Source organism: Emydura macquarii, unplaced genomic scaffold (genome assembly GCF_026122565.2).
Source record: "Emydura macquarii macquarii isolate MOO-44397 ecotype Brisbane River unplaced genomic scaffold, CSIRO-AGI_Emac_v2 contig_2636, whole genome shotgun sequence".
Classification (NCBI taxonomy): Eukaryota; Metazoa; Chordata; order Testudines; family Chelidae; genus Emydura; species Emydura macquarii.
Genome location: NW_027132773.1, coordinates 27,120,203 through 27,136,512, shown reverse-complemented (window position 1 = coordinate 27,136,512; position 16,310 = coordinate 27,120,203). Strand labels below are relative to the sequence as shown.

The 16,310-nt window shown below is 45.6% G+C and overlaps 1 pseudogene; it reads right to left on the bottom strand.

Moving 5' to 3' along the window:
* Nucleotides 1–14,979: 14,979 nt before the first annotated feature.
* LOC137164001 (tetraspanin-7 pseudogene) lies at nt 14,980–15,693 on the bottom strand (annotated as a pseudogene).
* Nucleotides 15,694–16,310: the final 617 nt, after the last annotated feature.

Sequence of the window (16,310 nt, the reverse complement as noted above, 5' to 3'; positions counted from 1 at the left end):
TATCATCCAATAGTAAGAAACTTGGAGTAAAATGAAAACGATTATGCTGGAAACTACCAAAGCACATATTCTGAAAAATCAGTGTTGAGTCACACCCTGGTTAACTGAGAATGTGTTTAAGCTGGAAGAGAAATGATGCAGAGTGAAAAAATGGCTTGGAGACAGAAGAATGTAGGAGAGAATACAAGGAACTGAGCAGACAGATTCAAAGGCAAACTAGACAAGACAAGAATGAATATATAAGGGCAAAATGTATGGAACTTGAGAGTAATAATACAAAAGGTGTTTTCACAGTGGTCAGTCTTCTTACCAGAAAGTTTTCCGCATGATCAAATATAATAAAAGATCATGATGGCAGAGTCCTCAGTGAGGTTCATGATATTAAACGCAGCTGGAGAGATTACTGTGCTAATCTGTACACCTCACCAGACCATGCATAATACAGGTTGACAGAAAAGAGAGTATGGAGCCGGAGCCATCAATCCTGAGAGAGGAAATGGTGATTGCTGTTATGAAAATGAAGCCTGGGAAAGAACTACAGATAGATAATGTGCCTGCAGAATTGGTAAAAATGATTGGTGAACATAGTACTGAACTTATGTGGAAACTTTGAAATGATGTATGGACATTGGCTGGAGGACTGGACAAAAGAAAATTTTCTGCCTTTTTCAAATAAGGGAGACATAACAGTGTAATAACTACTGTACTATCTCCCTGACATTGCATGTGAGCAAGGTTCTGCTCTACACAATCCAGGATAACATAAAACAAAGACTAGAAGCAGAACAATCAGTACAATAAGCTGGTTTCAGAGAGGGCCACAGCACACTTGACCAAATCATTAATATCTATCACATAATTGAAAAATGCAATCACCCACCAATCATAGCATTCATTGTCTATTCAAAAGTGCTTGATACCATCTGACAGGACTGTTTTTGGAGGACACAAGCAGACATGTGGGTTCCAAAGCATCTCATTCACCTCACTGCAAGTCTCTACACCCAACAACAGATAATGGTACAAACAGCAGTAGGCAACGAGTGGTTTTCCACTGGGTAGGGTGTGGGACAAAGGTGTATTTTGTCATCAAGCCTCTTTAACATATACGCAAAAATTATTATGCAACAAGCCTTAGAAGTTTTTGATAAAGTGGAACGAGCTGTGATTTCCATTGGTGAACACCTCTTAACCAGCCTCAGGTATGCTGATGACACAACATCCTTTGGTACAACAACCAATGCAGTGTGACAAATGTTGGAGTCTGTAGAAACAGTTAGTTAGAAATATGGACTATTCTTGAATGTGACAAAAATAAATTGCATGTACATTGACATGACTAACAAAAACAGGATCCAATCATATCTCACAATTAATGGACAAGCTGTAGAGGTAGTTGATTAATTTAATCATCTGGGATCATATATATCCAACCAAGGAGGCTGTTCCAAAGAAAGTGGAAGAAGACTAGACATGGCTCGCTCAGCTATGGCCTCCCTTAAGAAAGAATGGAAAAACTGTAGCATCTTGAATATGTATGAAGTTGTGATTGGAGACAAGCCAAATTTTTTCCATAGCAATTTAAGGATATGAATTGTGGGGCGTTAATGCTGCTGACAGGAAGAAAATTAAAGCTTTTGAAATACAGTGCTGGTGAACACTCTTGCCTATCTTCTGGACAGAGAAAAAGATAAATATCTGTGTTAGAAATATTATTGGAGAGCAGCAGACCCTGATGTCTCAACCGATGCAAATTTATATACTCTGATCACAGTAGGATGATCAGCAAAGATATGGATGGTGTGTGGCAGATCATGTACTCCCTCCCTCAGGAGGTATGTATTCTGTAAAAGACTTTGGAAATGTGGTTCTGCTGAGCTGTGCAGATTATCCCAACTCCAGCATGCTAAAGAATCCACAGGCTTGCTGCCCATTTGGGCTGTGTGCAGGAACCTGCCTGTATGGATGAATGGTGAATCTAGCATCTGGATCCATTATCTATAATTTGTGGTTAAATATCAGTTTTGTTTAATATTGCTTACACAGAAAAGAGGGGTAGGGAGAGGAGGGGAGATGTGAGGGTATGGGCACTGTTTCTTTAAAATGAAGCCAGGTGGGAGTGATGATTGGGGAAGGTTTTAGTCAGAGGTTCTCCAGGAATGAAAACAGATTAGTTGCAAGGAGAATTCTCTTTTCCTGATTCCTTGTTCAGAGTTAGAAGAAAGTGCTTTGATTTTGTTATTTACTATTGCTATGTGACACTTTATGCTGAGTTCTAATTTAGCTCAGTGAATGTAGACATTAATCTTTCAGTTTTGCTCTGAGCTTTTCCACTTACTACCAACTCCTCCTGGTATCTTTCATCACCTGTCTTGTTGACTGAAATTGCTTCCAGTTGTTGGAGGGATGCTTTAAAATGTGATTTTTAATCACATCACTCACATTTTTCTTGGAGAGTCTTTAATATTGACTTATTCTGTGCCAGAACTCAGTGATCTAGATGGCAGGCGCAAATTAGCTGCATCCATCCTTGCCTTCCTCTACAGCAGAGTCTTCACTGAGGTTAGCAATACATTGGTGTTATATCAGATATAACAGGTGACAAGGAGGCACATTATTTCATGTTAGTTCTGGGAGGAAAAGTGACACCAGAAGAACACATTTAACTATCTTATATAGATACTGTGATAAACATCTTGTCAAAAAAGTTACTTACAGAAGACTGGAGCATTAGCAAAGTATAGGGAGAAACCTCAGTCTAATTAGAGTAGAGCACTATCAGTGATGAGTTGTCAAGCTAGAAATGGGAAGCTGCAGCATTGTTGGAATAGGCATTAGCTGAGGGTTGTGACTTTGGCCATCTGAGTAAGATTACATGTGAAGCATGTTTCCATGGAGATGGATGTATTGATTATCTTGTCAATAGAGTGTATTTGTCACCAAAACATGGTATACTATGAAAATACGCAGACTATTGAATTTTGAAATAGTATCACACTGCTTTCTACATTTCTAAATTTCCTTTCCTTTCCTACTTTCTAAATTATATACTGGCAGTGCTACATGAGTTTCAGTAGACAACTCATGTTCTTCTGGCTACATTCTACATAGCAGTGTACTTTAGATCTTCATCTTGGAAGCACCAACTACTTAGAATAGTGTTGACTACCACATGCAGTCCCACTGAAGTAAAATAGAGCTACTCACAGTAAGCACTATGCACAGTACTGTTTGCAGGATCAAGCCTAAAACAGAACGGAAGTGGTATGGAAAAAGCATACAGAACAATGCATAATCTATTGGAACTCGCCTACCCCTGCAGATATGTAACTTTGAACACTATTAGAAAGGAATTGTGAGACCCAGACTGCACACCACTGAGTACTGATCATCTCTTTGTGAACTGAAAAGGAGTGGGATAAATAGAATGCTGAAACACACTAAGGATGACTTCCAAATAAGACACTGTTTCCTGTGTACTCTTGTGAAAAGCATGAAGTAGCTTTAAGATCCTAGTGATCTACTACATGAAAGGCTTGCATGTATAGGACTGAAAGGCTGAGCCATCTAGGTAATAATATTAGTCACTGTGAACACTGGATTAATTTTATTATAATGCCATCATATTATACAACTATTCTCCAGGAATCTGCAATTCCAGAGGTTTGCCAGTCCTGGTCAGCTCACGTGTTAAGGTTTCCTTTCTTTTTGCTGTAACCGCCTCATGGCCAGGATCATGTCTTCCTTTGTGCCTTGGACAGTGTGAGGCATATTATCATCCCTTAACAAACACCAAAATAATTATCTTGGTAAATGATTCCTTTTAGCAATTTGAGACAAGATAACAGGGATCATAGAACAAGAGTCAGAGTCAAATGTTCACACTTCCAACACAACTTTATCTCAAAGCTTTGCCAATGCACATCCATTCCAAGAATGGTATTTTGGAAAAGTTCTATAGACTTTAATAGGAAGGAAACCAGTAGGGTTCTATAGAAATTGCTCCAAACTTTGTACTGAAATCACTATAGAATTCATTCTGAACATGTCTGCCTGGTATTTTAACTCCTCTGAGCAAGGCTGGGTGCAGGGCAGGGTCTGGGCTGGAGCTGTGGAGGAGCAGAACAGAAGCAGGGCTTAATGAGAGATGAGCATAGGGAGGCAGAGTGTCCATGTGAAGACAGGGCGGTCCGGAGCAGAACAGAAGCAGGGCTTAATGAGAGATGACAAGGTCAGTGAGCATGGAGTCCAGAGTCACATGGTCCTGGTGACTCATCAGGTATATCCCTGGCTTCTCCCTCTGGGCCCATTGTACCTGTGAGTTTCCTTAATCACTTAATGGGACATTAAGCATGCATTTGACCATCCTGTCTGGGGTGTCGCCCAGACACAGCACAATTTGAAATACAGATATATCAACCATATCCATAACTTCCATGACACATATAACACATGAACATAAACATTATCATCTTACTTAGCACATTATAGCCTTTCTAACAGTACCTGACACGGCATATCTCATATGAATTATTATGATTTTGACACACTGATGCTAAATAATATAATAAATGCCCCCCCCCCAATCTAGCCAACCAACACCCCAACGCGAGATTGGTGTAGAAGGGAGTAATCAGAGCTCCTGAATACACCTCAAGGGCCTCCCTAATCCAGCCAGCATCAGACTAAGTTTCCCATAATACCCGGCATTCACTGAAGTATGCCTTGGCTTGAGTAGATTGGAAAACTGTCAGTATTAGGACATATGATTTTGTCCTCCTGGCAGCAGAAAAGGAGTTGCTCACACAAACCTAGGAGGTGTATTTATGCCCCTTAGTACCTGAAATGCATGTGCCCAGAACAAAGATAAAGGGGCATCACGACCTGGAATGCAGGAGTTCAGAACAAAAGACAAAAGGGTACACCACAGTGCCAAAAACTAACAAGGTAAAAAGCTGATTAACTGAATCCAGTTTCAGGTGACGTATACAGTAACTTTTACTGGTAAGCCAGTAGGATATAAAAAGATAGCTTTAGGGATGTATCTTCAGGGAGCACACCTTGTGCATAAGGTGAATGTAACATCACTGCACAGAAGTGCTCTTTGGAGACTGGTATTGTACAGAATCTTTTTCCTGTACCATACTAATAAACCTGATTGACATGGGTTATTTGGTCTCTGGAATATATTTCATAACAAACCAAAGCATGGCAAGCAATTGACTATCCAATTTATCAGCAGGGGGAAGGATTTTCTGTTGCATGAAGGTATAAAATTTCAGGCCTTTCCATGGGTATGCATGTAGGACAATGGCACTGAAACTTGGCACTATTTTCCACAGATGGTAGTGATTTTAGCTGCTATCTCACTCTTGAGGGTCACAAAGGCACAGAGAACACAGCTGCTACTGGTTTCCTGAAGCCACCCATGCCCAGTTGCTGCCAGCCTGTTTACTGCAATGGTGCAAGCTGAACTCATCACAGAATGGCGTGAGAAAGTGTCCTACCATGGAGGAAGAAATAAGGCTGCCATGGCTAGAAACCTTTGGGAGAGAACTGTAGAGTATCTCTATGAAAATTGCATGAGGATACAAGGAACCCCCAGGTACATAAACAAAGTATTCTGAATAGTCCCCAGTGCCTCGCCCCATCAGGGTAATGAAAAGCAGATGTCAATCCTACCTCTGTTTGTTGTACCTGTACCTCTTCTCATATGAGTAAAACAACAAAAAGTGGATAACTTTGTCTTGTTAGCTTGGGGATGGACTAGGTGTCATCTTTAAATTTAAGCACTCTAAGGGAAAATGCATGCACTCACTTACCTGAGTTCCGTTCCCCTTCACTGGGCTCATCCAAACTCACCTGGCTGGACTGGCTAGGCTGTGGTGGAGTGTCAAATAGGTCCTGGCTTGTGGCATGGCCAGATGCCCCCTCCACGACTCCCCTCTACCCCTCCTCCTTGCTGTTCATGGCAGGGGTCTCTGCCTCAGGCTCCTCCAAGATATGCATGGTGGTCTGCAGGGTGCAGATGGGATCTCTGCCAATCAAGGCATGCAGTTCCTTATAGAAGCGTCAGCACCAGATCTATTGTTGTGCTCCCTGGCCTTGTGATATCCCCTGACGCTATGCTATTTGGGGAGGTGGTTTTACTGAATCGCTGTAAGGGAACACTTATATCAACTGGAGACAAATTTGTGTGTAAACACATGCACACATAGGTTGATGCAAGGCAACTTACATTGAGTTACATTTGTAGTGTAGGTCAGGCCTTACTCTAGTGAAGTAGATCTAATGAAATCAGTGGGACTATTAGTACAGCATGGACCTCAGCGGGAGCTATTGGTACTCAATACCTCTCAGGATCAGATCCTGATAAGGGTTGCCAAAATTGTAACAGAAAAAGATGGAATCATTAAAATTGAAACAATTTCCCACCCTTTCGTAACTAGTTTTATGAAGGCTCATGAAATTGGGGGTGTGTGGGGCAGGGGAATACAGTGCTGCTAGGTCCAGGCTTAGAGTTATCAAGTAGTCAGATGGATGGTTGTTTGTTCTGCAATACATTCCACTGGCCAGGTACAGGATTCTGGCCTTGAATAAATGTTGTGAAATGATAGTACTACAGGAAATGCAGTTAAAACAACAAGAGCGTCATAATGCCACCAAATCTTCTAAAATATAACAAGCACAGCAGGAGTTTGGAGATGCAATTGTCATGTAGTGGGGCCTGCAATAGAGCCAGTTATTGAGCAACCTGATGAACACAGCTGGCCTGTAGAAGGCTGCCTGACTGGCTGCTCCGGCTGATTGGTTGGAAAAGTCAACAGACTGGCTCTTAAGCCCAGCAGCAGTTCAATGGCTGCTTAAAACATTTGTCTGTAGATGTGACAGCTCTTGTGTTTCTTTGTTCTTGCCTATGCTCTGGACCCAGCTTTTCCTCATTCTAGGTAACATGTAGCTCTGCTTCCTGACTTTGGCTCAGGCATCCGAGGGTACGTCCACATGAGGATAAAAGCCTGCAGTACAGCTGTGGTTGGTCTGGGTCAATTGACTTGAGCTTGGACTATGGGGTTAAAAACTGCTGTCTAGACATCTGAGCTTGTGCTGGAGTCTGAGTTCTAGGACCCTCCACCCTTGCAGGGTACCAGAGTTTGGGCTCCAGCTTGAGCCTGAATGTCTACCCTGCAATTTTTCAGCCCTAGAGCCTGAGTCAGCTGACATGGACCCGCTGTGGAGGTTTTTTATCCCAGTGTAGCAGTGCCTAACTTGGGCCTGGGGTGAGTCCCAGCATGACCAAGCTTGGTAGTTCAGAGCCCTAGGATCTCTGGCTTGCTGCATCAGTTATGAATGTAAAAAAATTGCTTGAGCCCTGTCCTCTTTCACTACAAATTAAACACTGCTGTGTAGACATACTCCTGACTCTGGTTGTGACCCTTGGCTCTGGACTCTGAACGTAGGCTCAGATTTTTGCCTACCAGTGCCTGATCTAAGCACAAAGCTTGACTGCCAACATCAGTAATAAGCAATAAAGCAACAAAACTATATGTTAACTTGCAGTGCAACTGTGCTTTACAAATGCTTCAGTAAATATTTTTTTAAAAAATCAATGAATGACATCAATAGACTAGATGAAATTTTCTCTTACTGAGACAAATATTCAACTAGGTGCACTTTTTTTTTTTTTTTTTTTTTTTTTTTAAATCACCTGCAACGGAGTTCAGGCAGTGATGGGCAGGTAGTTTTTGTTGTTGTTGGTTCTTCTTTTTTAAATAAGACATAGTAGGAGCATACCCATCTTGTGCATGTCAACCCAGCATTTATACACACAAATTAAATCTCTGGGCAACCAACTTTCTGTCTTGTCTGTGCAAATTAAGTATACAAAACAAGTGCATGCTCACTCTTGCAGGCAAAATCAATTGTGTGCACAAAAATGTCAGGCCAGTTCTGAAAATATTGCCAATATATTCAGTTGCATTAAATAGCAGCCTCTAGGTTTTCCCCTTAAATCCCTCTGTTTATGGAGCTCGTTAATGTACTGATTTTGAGTGTGATGCTTCTGGCCCACAAAGAGTTTGAGATACTACTGCAACCACCTAAAGGAGATTTTCTATAGCCAAGTAGTAGTGGCTTTTGTTTTAAGCAGCTGGAGTTTCTGGACCCAGCTCCCTAGGCTTGGAGTGCCTGATCTATGTAGTAACTGTGTCTCTTTCACATGAATTCATTATAGCTTCATAAAATGAGAAGGATAAATGGATAAGAAGCCAGAATATTATAGCTGTATTTCTAACTTGAGCTGAACCACTATAATGTAGGTATTGATGTAAAGCTAATCCATTGTCAATAACTTATGCATGTGGTTTTAAGATACCTATTTTATAAGAAAGAAGAGTCCCCACAATTTTTAAGTCCGAAGAAACGATGAAGCCAAATAGTGCAATGAAGCCAAATAGTGAATCTTTATAGGTATTTTAGCAAATGTACCATTGTATAGTCTTAAATCAAGAATAATTTTTAAGATTTTGCAGACTAGGCTTATAATGTTCCCTAGCATCAACCACATCTTCCCTCCCTCAGGGTAAGATCAAAGTTATATTTTTAAAAAGCTTTTATAAAACGTGGCTCTGGTCATGTTGGTCATTATAACCATTGGTAGTTTGCCATTGATGACTTTTAGACTACTTTTCCTTGGGGCAGAAGCAGTGCCATTTTTGCGTCTAGAAGCAGGTACTTACATAGTTGTTTCCAGTGGCACCCACAAAGTTCAGTAGGAATGGGAGCAGGCATCTAGTGAAAAGGATCACTTTAAGATGAGCACAGCTGAACAATAAGGATGATAACTTGTACCACCACTATTAAGAGCAGATGCAAAAAATTGGTATACTGCAGGTGCCCAAGAGGACACTAGAATTTGGACTAGAGGGGATCACAGAGGGAAGGGAGGCTCAAGAAAGTGTCCACTATCTTGATTCTGCTTGCGTCTTCCTCAAAGACACCTGGCCTCCGTCAACACTTTGTGATGACTGTTTCCAGAGAGACTGCTAATGTTGTCTCATACTTCAGTGCATCCTAGATGGGGCTTGAAACCTGCTCAAAACAAGTCACTGGAGGGGAAAAAGACATAAGGAACAAGCAATGTTGTTGTTGCTCACCTCACAATGTATTTTTTATACATTGCTGTGTAAGGCTGTTCACTAATTCCTGTTAATCATTTACACTTACACCTTATGTTGGACAAGGGATGAAATACTTTCTGTTAACACTGGATAGGCACACTGCATCCCTGTTACCAGGTAGCTATCTATTTCCAGTATCAAGCTGGCATTGTTGAATATATAGAAATTCAGAAAAATACATATGCCCACAAATACAGAAGAATGTGGTTAAATCCTCAGTAGTCTCTTTCCCATGGAAAGGCTTTCTTTATGAGCCCTTTGTAGTAAGTCTGTCAAGCCATCAGTTATTCTAGCTCAGCTATGACCCTTGGTTTCAGAGTATCTTAATTATGAGAATGGAAATTCCCACATCCTTTGAACTAATTTGCATGATTCTAAAATACAGGGCAAGCTGAGCGATGCTCCTCTTTCTATCTCTGAGTTTGTCTACACTAGTTTTTTAACTGGTGTTCATTGCTAATTAACTTGTATAAGTAATACATGTGTACCTGCAAGTCTGGATACTCACCAAAAACTTGTTTTAGGAAAATGTTTATGGCTTACCCTCAACCTAGCTAATTGGCAGTCAATTAACTCAAGTTAATGTGTTGGTGGGTGGGTGGGTGAGTAGGGCAGTGCTGGTAGCTATGTCTATATTTAAGGTTGACTTATAGTTGTCATTAAAAGATCTTGAGTTTGGTTGTTTATTCGTTTTTCATAGGACTGTTGCCTCATTAAATAAACAGGGTGGATTGTGCTCATGGAGTGAACTGGGATTGTGAAGTGAATGATGCTGTTATCTACAGGACTAATTCATAGTATTGGGCCTGATCCAAGTCCATGGGAGTCAATGACCGTCTTTCCACTGACTTTAGTGGGTTTTGGATGAGGCCCATAGAGCCTTATTTTGCTCCTGTTGATGTATGTGGCAAACTACCACTGACTTAAATGGGGGTGGGATTTTTAGTTCATACAGTGGAATCAGGATATCACCTATTCTTTTAATAAACAAAATCCAATTAACAAAAAAATCTCTGCACATTTTCAAAGCTTTATTTGTTCAGATCAGGAAAACTGCAATGATAAACTCAGTGCAACTCACCTCCAAAATCTGTAAGCTCTGTTGGTTCTTTGATGTATTTTGACTTAACATGAAACATTTTAGCAAGCTTTTGTCCTTGAATTTCAGTTCCTGTGGCCCACACTTGTGATACACAAGATATACAGAACTACAAATGTGGACTCTGATTTGAAAGGGACTTTCATATAAAATCCATAACTTAGTCTATAGTGATCTCACATCATGTTAATTTACTTATTGATATAGGTTGCTTTGCATGTGACAGTTGCTAGTTAATTACTAAGGTGAAATATAATTTTTGTCCATAAAAATATGCTTTTTGTCCTTTGTTAAAAGGGTGGAAAACATAATATTGATGTTTTAAACATGGAGTTGGCTGAGCAAGTAGTTTGTTTTTAAATATATCCTAATTTTATTACTGTCTACCTACATGTTCCTAGCTTGAATCTGTGAATGATTAATCAAATAATTTATCAGTAGCCTTTTTGCATTTCACTGTCCACCTGAAGCATGATGAATTTATTAACATATCTCTAATATCTGGGCAAATGGGCAATCAAGATAAAATAGCAATTAACTTTTAGTCAATTGTGCTTTTGTGTATTATCTCAAAATTAGTTTCCAGCTCATAAAGAAAACCATCAACTCGCATCAGAATTGCTCTCTGAATAAATGAACTGATGTACTATTGTCCCTTATTTCCTAAACAAGGGCTTGGTATTGTAAATATTACTTGTGTGAGTAAGGATTTTCAGAATAAATGTATATGCCTGAATTACAATGTATCCTGTTCTGCCTTTGAGTAGTATTACACTTTTTAGGTTGTAAACACTGAGTTATTGAGTTAAACAGCCAACCTGACTGTAAAAAATTACTTTTAATAATAGCATTCTTTGCTACTGATTAATTGAATGCAACTTTCATTTAAATATCAGTAGGTGTCTATTTAATCTTGGAAATAGCTATTTACATCATGTTAGTTGTAAACTGTCAACCAACTCAAGGCATTATAAAATTATTAATACAAGCCTATGGTAATTTACTTAATATTTCTTAAACAAATAGTAAAATACAAAGTTTGATTCATCACTTCATTGATATTGCATCTTTTTTAGAGCAGTATAGACAAATCAGGCACAATGATTATCCATTCAAATTGTAACTGACTCCTTGAAGAAAATATTTACAATAAGCCTGAATTTGCACCTAGACAAATTCTCCTGAAATTAGACAGAGCTTCTCTTAAGTAAGAACACTGCTGAGTAGCAGAATAGGAGATGGGCTAATAAACCCTCTAACCAATGGAAAAGACTGAACTTTCCAGGTATTTTTAAAGGGCAAAGACTCCAGAAATTCTATTTCAAAATAAGAACCAGACCTTTCTACCTTGTGAAGTCAATAGAAGTTTTGCATCTAACTTCACTTGGAGAAATATGGCACTGGATATTTTGTGGTGTTGTATTAACTTGAGTGACTGGACTCTGAAATGTAAGAGGATCACTTTTTTATAAGCATCCCAGAAAGGAGTGGAGCAGGATATTTAAATATAGGAACAGAGAAACTTTTTTTTTAAGTCAGAAAGGGACACAGTTATGCCTGCTAACCAGAGGAAGGGGTTGGAATGATCCTCCCTAATGACACTGCAAACCAACAGGATCCCCTGAAAATTAACTGGTGCAAATAACAGTACCTTGGAAATAACTGCATGCAAAAAGTTGCTGCTGGTTGTTGTTTGTGTTGTGGTAGTGCCTAAATGCCCCAGTCAGGAGCAGGCCCCTAGTGCAAAGTATGTACACAGACAGGGAGAGGAGGGCCACTGCCCCAAAAATTTTCTCATGGGGAAACCTCTGCCCAGCCTCCACCCCAGTACGGGTCCTTACTGCAAAGAATCAATGCAGAGCCCTTCCAGTTGTGGGCACTACGTTCTGGTGGAAAACACAATGTGAACAATTCTTCCATATGAACCAAAGGGCAAACAGTGTACAGTCTAGGCCAGGGACTCCGAGAGGTAGCTATGAAAGTAACGTGAAAAATATTAAAGCAGCCTTTGATCCGAAAGGTAAGAATTTTAGGTGAAGGTTCTCTGCCTCAGAAGAACACGGGGATGCCCTAGAGCGGTACCCTTTGGAATATTATCGAGCAAATCCCTTCAGGCTCCTCGCTAACCGACTCCAGTAACTACACGGTTTGTCCAGTGCAGTTGCAAAGCTCTGGTCTTGAAATTCACCTGCCGGCGGACAGTCAGCCTGAACTGGGAGCACTAACGGAAGAGGACGGCATTTTCTTCATGAAAAGGGCAGGGATCAGAAAGATCTCTCTCTCTCTTCTTTTGCACGTGCAAATTAAACCACAGTTTCTAGTGGGCACAACTGAAAACTGCAGCCAACCAGCTCTGCGTGGGGTTGCACCGTAGAGACAATCACATTCTGAGTAGCTTGTTGGCTAAGCGGGTCTCCCCACTCTGTCCGGCCGTCCTTCCTCACTGAGAGGGAAGAGTCTCTGACATGCAGCAGTCTAGTAACTGACCACTTCCCCGCTCCATCAGTCCCCTACGGAACAAGCAAAAGAGCGAGTTACAAAGCCAAAGATGGGTGTGCGGGCTGGTTATGCTTCCCTGGAGCGAAGTCTTACACTGATAAAAAGCAACTGCACCGTCTATTTATTTCACGAACTTTGGGCCGGATCCTGCAACCCCACCAATCCGCACAGACGACCGCTCCAAGGAGTAAGGTTTGCAGGATCGCGGTTTTTCGTCGTTGGTGGTGGTGGTATGGTACATCTTGTCGACAGCTCTTTTCTCGCGGTCCGGAAATCCCAGCCTTCTAAATAGCTCATTTTATTCAAACGCAGCGTGCGATCGCTGTTTATTTCCTTGTTAAATTCCCTGTTCTGCTGGCGCCCCGTGAACGATCCTTTCCCCCCCCCCCCCCCCAGTTCTCAGAAGTTCTCTCCTTCTGCGGTTAATTTCACTAAAGGTGGCAAATTCCTCTTGCAAAAATTCCTGCCTAAAACTACCTTCGCTCTTGGAGAAATCAGTCCTTTTCCTACCCTTCCCCCAGGCTTCTGCTTAACTCTTGTATCCGTTAGCACTCATCTAGTTTGCCGCATAGAAAGGACGCTGCTTTGCCTACGAAGAGTTTGAGTTAGCAGGGGGAGAGAGGATAAAAGGGGAGCTTCAATACCCCTTTTAGGGGAAACTAGAAAGGCAGCGGGGGGAAGCAGAAAGGAGCCCTTCACAGTTGAAATTGTATTTTGCTGGGGCTTCTGCTCGGAGGCCATTTGTGGTTCTGAAGCTGATCGGCTGGAAAACGAAGCTAAGAGCTAGCTCTGGTAGATTTCGCCTACTCTTCAGCTTAACGCACGCAGTCCCGACCTAGGTTTCCCCTAGCAGTAGCAGGGGCTGAGGGAGCACGAGGAGAGCTGGCTGAGAGCAGGATGCTTCCTAGAAAAAGGGACCATTTCAAGATTTCTAGCCTGAACCTCGTTCTGTAAAACAGCAGGAGACTCCAGGCGGGGCAAAGATTCAATGGAGGCTTGTTCGTGTCCTAAGCTAACAAAGGCGGGGGGGTCTCTTTTTCCCCCGCCAAGGCGTTAGAAGGGGTGTAAGACCTGCCTCTTGTTTCCCGTGAAGTCACTGCGGGTTTTGCCAGTCTCTTCCCGAAGAGCCGGATCCGAGTTATTTTGCTGCTCCAGCCCTTTGGGGTGTAAAGGGCTGTGTGAATGCGGAGTAAGCGGGGCGGACAAGGCTTACAGCTCCAGGCAGGAGAGCCGTGCGCGCAGGACCACCCGCCGCAGGAGTAGGAGCGGCGATTCTAATCTGAATGCTGCTCACCAGGGAACATCGCCGCTCCCCAGCTGTAATGCCACGTGCCCGTGGGGAAGCTGAAGGCAGGGGTGGGCATGCGTTAGGGGGGGACTGGCAGGGCCGCACGGAAGCACTGAGCGGGCCGTGTCAAGTCCTATCCCCGGAACGGGCCTACCAGAGGTGCCCAGTGAAATCCTCCTTTACAACCTGAAACTTACAAGCGCCCACCGTGCGGGGAGACAAGGCATTCCTTCGGGAAATCAAGGCCGCTCTTCTGCCAGGGAGAGTGCGCTCACCTCCCCGTGGGGGAAGCCCTCGCGTCCCCGCCTCCCACATCCCATTCCAGGCTCTCCGGCCGCTCCCAAGGAACTCTGGATCCGAGTCTCCCCAGGCAGCCGGCGCCAGAGCGATGCTTGTTCCTGGAGGGAAAGCAACGCCAGGCTCCAGAAAAGACGCCTCTCCCGCGCCGCCTTGGCTCCCAGGGGCGAGGGCAGGCGGATGAGCTCCCCGCAGCAGGGCTGAGGGGAGAAGCACGGGGAGCAGCACGGGATGAGAGAGTTGGTGCTGCCCGAGCTCGTTCCCAAAGCGGCTGGTGGCGGTGGAGGAGGCCGGGCGGGGTGGGGTGAGTAAATAGGACGGGGGGGGGGGGCAGTTGCTCCAATCCCCGAAAGAGGGATGGGGTGAAGGAGCTGGGGCCGGGCGGAGGGGGGCTGGTCCAGGCCCCGGAGAAGGACGGCGGGGCGCTCTCCAGGCAGATCGCGGCGGGAGAGGACGGGGCACGTAGTGATGGGGGCGAGTGGGTGCTCAGAGGGGGCTGGGGCTTGGCAGGGGAGAGCCCGCAGCGGGGACGTGGGGGACGGGCTCGGGGGATCCCGGGGCGGAAGCTGGGACAGGGGCGCTGGGGACAGCCGGGGAGCTGCCGGCGGAGCGGGCGGCGCTCAGCTCGGCGCGGCTCGCAGGCGGGCGGCCAGCAGGCAGGCCAGCACGATGCCCACGCCCTGCACCAGCGCCAGCCCCAGCGCGGCCGTGGCGATGTGGAACAGGTTGTCGCTGACGAAGCCGGAGACCTTGGCGAAGCAGCCGTCTCGGTGGATGCCGCGGGCGTCGGGCGGCAGCGGGCTGTGCCGGCAGCCCCGGCGCGCCCGGCAGCAGCTGCCGGGCACCGAGCCGTTTTGGCCGGGCAGCGCCAGGGACCAGGGCGAGGCGAGCCAGTCGCGGTAGCTCTCGGCCCCGCAGCAGGCCAGGGCGCGCTGCAGGGAGTCCAGGGCGTCCGCCTTCTGCTCGTCCTCGCCGTAGGCGCTCACCGCCTCCCGCAGCCCGGCCCGGAAGCCCTCGGCGATGTCCCTGCGGTAGAACAAGGCCGAGAGCCCCGCCGCCAGCCCGGCCGCCAGCACGGCCAGCTGGAAGGCCGCGTAGGTGCGCAGCAGGCAGCGGTGCTCGGTGGCGGCGCTGAAGCAGCCCAGGAAGCCCCAGAGCAGGACGGCGGCGCCCGTGGCCAGCAGGATGGAGGGCGCGTTGGGGTACTGGTGGGCGGACAGCACCAGGTAGCTGCCCAGCGAGATCTTGGCCCAGATGCCGAGGGTGAGCATGGTCAGCCCCGCCGCCCAGAAGACGAAGCTGAAGGCCATGAGGGAGAGTTTGAGCAGGGCCATGGTGCCCCCCTCGGCGCGGCTGGGGGCCCCGGTGGGTGCTGCCCCAGGGTGCTGCCGGGCAGCGGGGCCGCCCTCGAGAGCTGGCGCTGTGCGCGGCTGGATGTCGCCCTTAGCGAATGCTGCCGCGGCTGCAGGGTGCTGCTGAGGGGTGCCCGTCTTGGGAGCGGCTGGTGGATGGTGAGGGGTGCCCGCCTTCGGAGCGGCTGGTGGGTGGTGATGGGTGCCCGCCTTCGGAGCGGCTGGTGGGTGGTGATGGGTGCCCGCCTTGGGAGCGGCTGGTGGGTGGTGATGGGTGCCCGCCTTCGGAGCGGCTGGTGACGGTACCGGGCGGTGCCCTTGGGTTCCGCAGGCGTGCTTCCGCCCCCACTGGGCTTCCAGGCCAGTCCTTGTTGCGGGGACCCGCTGCGGCTTCTTTCCCCCGACTGCAGCGGATCAGAGTCCAGCTCTCAGTCCTCCGCTCCTGCTAGTCACTGCGGGATGAGGGTCCACTGACGCCGCTTCCTGCTGCTGGCACCGCCAGCGGCTGATCCTGCTGCTGGGCTTCCCGGAGGGAAGTAAAGGGATCACACACAATTCAGCCGCCCGAGAGAACCCCCGTGAGCCAACTGCTGCCTTGG